This window comes from Microcaecilia unicolor, chromosome 14 (assembly GCF_901765095.1).
Source record: "Microcaecilia unicolor chromosome 14, aMicUni1.1, whole genome shotgun sequence".
NCBI classification, from domain to species: Eukaryota; Metazoa; Chordata; class Amphibia; order Gymnophiona; family Siphonopidae; genus Microcaecilia; species Microcaecilia unicolor.
Genome location: NC_044044.1, coordinates 18158508 through 18162729, shown reverse-complemented (window position 1 = coordinate 18162729; position 4222 = coordinate 18158508).

Here is a 4222-nt window from a genome sequence, read left to right as displayed (position 1 = left end):
TATCCTCAATAGAAATGCATCTATGGGGAGCAGTGTTGGGGTGTGTTTATCCTTAATATAAAGTGACACTGTATAACTTGTGTATGGGGGAGGGGGCATTTTATTCTTATTTAAAGTGATACAGTGTAATTCATATATGAGGGGCAGTGTATTGTGTGCGGGGTATCCTTAATATATAGGTGATACTGTGTGACTCCTGTATGGGGGGACAATGAGGGGAGGGGGCATCTTATCCTTAATATAAAATGATACAATGTAACCTATGTATGGAGGGAGTAATGGAAGGGGCATTGTATCCTTAATATCAAGTGATATAGTGTAACTCGTGTATGGGGGGGGGGGGGGTTGAGGGGAAGGGGAGTTTTATCCTTAATATAAAGTGATACAGTGTAACTCATGGATGGGGGACGGTGAGGGAAGGGGGGTTTTATCCTTAATATAGTGATACAGTATACTGGTGGATGGGGATGGTGAGGGGAAGGGGAGGGGAAGTTTTATCCTTAATATAAAGTGATACAGTGTAACTCGTGGAGGATGGAAGGTGAGGGGAGGGGGAGTTTTATCCTTAATATAAAATGATACAGTGTAACTTGTGTATGGGGGACAGTGAGGGGAGGGGGAGTTTATCCTTAATTTAAAGTGATACAGTGTAACTTGTGTATGGGGGAGGGGGAGGGGGAGTTTTATCCTTTATATAAAGTGATGCAGTGTAACTCATGGATGGGGGACATGAGGGAGGGGGCATCTTATCCTTAATATAAAGTGATACAATGTAACCTATGTATGGCGGGAGTAATTGAAGAGGGCTGGGGAGAGGATCTGTGTTGGTCTTAGTATGTTTTGGTTGATAGTGGGGAATATGGCATGTGTGTGGGCTAGTTGGGATGGCTTGTGGAGGGGGGCTGTCGGGGGAGGGGGAACTGGGATTATAATGGCTGGAGGAATAGGGCGAGAGGGGGGGGGGTTGGCAATTCCTGTTCCAGGATACTCTGGCCGCTTACAAGAGTACAAAAGCAGTTTCTCTGTGTGCCTTCTGGGGGGGGGGGGGGGGGGGGTGGGGGTACCTACATTTACTCTCTGACACTCTTGTGTTCAAATGGGATGGTGGGTAGTTTTCGTGGTTGCCTTTAAAAGTTGACGGCATACATTCGCCAGTCAAACGTACAAAAATACTTAGCTATAGCAGACACATTAAGGTAGATGTCCTTGCTTCCCAAGAGACACACCTCTCCACTCAGAACATGTGAAACTAAAAAAAAGAATTGGGGTTGGCAAGCTGGCTTTTGCCTCCTATAATAATAGGCAAAGGGGAGTGGCCATTCTCACTCAGTTCTACTTACAAGGTCAGAGTTCAACTGTTCCTCCTTTTGGAATCTACATATATCCACCCTACATTGTTATTCATAGTTCTGTGTAAATGTTTTCATCTCGTTACACCCCAGTTACATTGTTATTGATAGTTTTCAACACCCTAGTTACTTTATTATGGATAAACATAAAGGAATCCTGCTCAGAAGGAAGGGATCCCCAGAAGCTTAGCCGGTGGTGGGAGGCGGGGCTGGTGGTTGGGAGGCGGGGATAGTGCTGGGCAGACTTATATGGTCTGTGCCCTGAAAAAGACAGGTACAAATCAAGGTAAGGTATACACATGTGAGTTTATCTTGTTGGGCAGACTGGGTGGACTGTGCAGGTCTTTTTCTGCCGTCACCTGCTATGTAACTATGTTGAATGTATTAAATAAATAACTATTTCTAGGCTTTAAGATTTAATTATTTCCTGATGGTGGGAGGCGGGACTGGTGGTTGGGAGGCGGGGATAGTGCTGGGCAGACTTATATGGTATGTGCCCTGAAAAAGATAGGTACAAATCAAGGTAAGGTATACACATGTGAGTTTATCTTGTTGGGCAGACTGTGCAGGTCTTTTTCTGCCGTCATCTACTATGTTACATTTGCTTAGAAATTGTAAGAATGAGTAACCCTATATTAGCAAAACATGTTCTCTACAAGTGGGGAACGCAGCAGGGGTGTCCCCTTTCTCTTGTGTTGTTTGTCCTTGCGCTGGAACCTCTGGCTTGCAAGATTCGCCAAGCAACAGAGCTGGAAGGTATTCGGGTAGGGGGGGGGGGGGGTCACAAGATCTGAGGAAGAAGGGCAACCTTCGAAAGCTAATCAAGAAATGTATTAAGTTATGTCCAATAAAAAAGGTATCATCTTATTTTCTTTTCCATGTTTTATTTTGTTTGATTTCTATTGATAACCTGTTACATATTAAAAACAGCTCACAAGGTTTTAGCTCCAGGCCGCATCTGCTGTTCTACTGGCGAAGCCACAAGAACTTGTCTGTTCTTTCTCTACCTCCATCTGCTGGTCAGGAGGGGTACAACCCACAGGTTATGGACTGGTCTAGCTGGACGAAAAGTTAAAACAAAATAAATCTTCACTCTCTGTCATTTCTGCAGCCCAAGGGAGAAAGCCTTACACTCAAAGCTGACTTGATCAAAGTGCCTGCCTTTGTAGAATAGTATTTGTTTATTTGGATGTATTTACCGCCTTTTTGAAGGAATTTACTCAGGGCGGTGTACAATAAGAATAGATCAAACATGAACAATAGGCAATTACAGCAGTACAAATATTCAAACAATACAAAGTATGGCCATGGTATCCTACTTGCAATGTCAACACAATACGTAATGGAACATTATAATTGATAGTGAAGGGTAGGAAGGAATGGAGTTTAGCAGACTACCCAAATTATAATGGATAACTCAGTCTTTCCAGCATGGTAACATAGTAGATGACGGCAGAAAAAGACATGCACGGTCCATCCAGTCTGCCCAACAAGATAAACTCATATGTGTATACCTTACCTTGATTTGTACCTGTCCTTTTCAGGGCACAGACCGTATAAGTCTGCCCAGCACTATCCCCGCCTCCCAACCACCAGCCCCGCCTCCCACCACCAGTTCTGGCACAGACCACATAAGTCTGCCCAGCACTATCCCCGCCTCCCACCACCAGCTCTGGCACAGGCCGTATAAGTCTGCCTAGCACCATCCCCGCCTTCCGCCACTGGCTCTGCCACCCAATCTCAGCTAAGCTCCTTAGGATCCATTCCTTCTGAACAGGATTCCTTTATGTTTATCCCACGCATGTTTGAATTCCGTTTCTGTTTTCGTTTCCACCACCTCCCGCGGGAGGGCATTCCAAGTTAGTTGCGGTTGAGACTTGGAAGGAGGAGGAAGTGCTGCCAGAGGCTCTGCAGGCTTCCAGGGGGAAGGGAGTGAGGCCTAGCTCCTTCCCCAGAAATGAGGAAGGTCCCTGGGGAGCGGTCCTCAGGACAGCCCCAGGCCAGGGGGTCTCCTGGGGCCAGGGACCAGAAGGCCAGGAGAAGTAGTTCCCTCTCTGGCAGGGCTCCAGAGAGGAGGGAAAGGAGCCCTGTGGATCGAAGAGTGCAGGCTTCCACGGGAGGAACCCAGACCGGTACCCCCCTCACAGTGGCACGCCATCTAGCAGGTGAGGGGGGGAGAGAGCTGGGGGAGGCCCCAGAGAACAGCAGATCGGAGGAGAGAGAGGAGAGAGCAGAGGTAATGGAGATCTGCCGGGAGGCCCTACCGGTGTCAGAGGAGGAGGACAGTGACTCCTCAGAGGAGGAAGATTTCACAGACTATAGTCAGGATCCAGAGGACCCGACCAGTGGCCTGATTCAAATGGTGAGAAAGATAAAAAGCACAGAAAAAGAGGTGGTAGAGTTGGGGAAACGGGTTAAAATGGCAAAAGCCCTGTGCAAACTGAGGCAGTGAGCAAAAGAAATTGAATAATTCTGAGAAATCATATGAAGGGTTAATTTTGTTTAAAGGTGCTCAGATATTATTTTAAATTCTCAGTTCTGCTAGCAAGTGAAGGAATGTTATCTGGTTTAAGTTATTTACATTTGCTGGGCTGGGTTAGAAAGGTCAGACACAGGAATTTCTTTCAACCTTGTGAGGGATGGATTGCTAAGCAAACACATGTATTCTATTATGAGCCGGTATATAGCAGGCTGTTTGTTTAGGATTAGTTTAAAATGCTTAGAAGAAATACTGTTTAGAGAGAGGCAATAGATTAGTATTTACAAGTTTTTGATATTTAGAATATGTTTACTCTGTGTAGTTAAATGTAGAATGTCTGTTAAATTCTGTATTACTCTTTGTCTGCTGTTTAAGACTGCAGTTGAGGAGATCA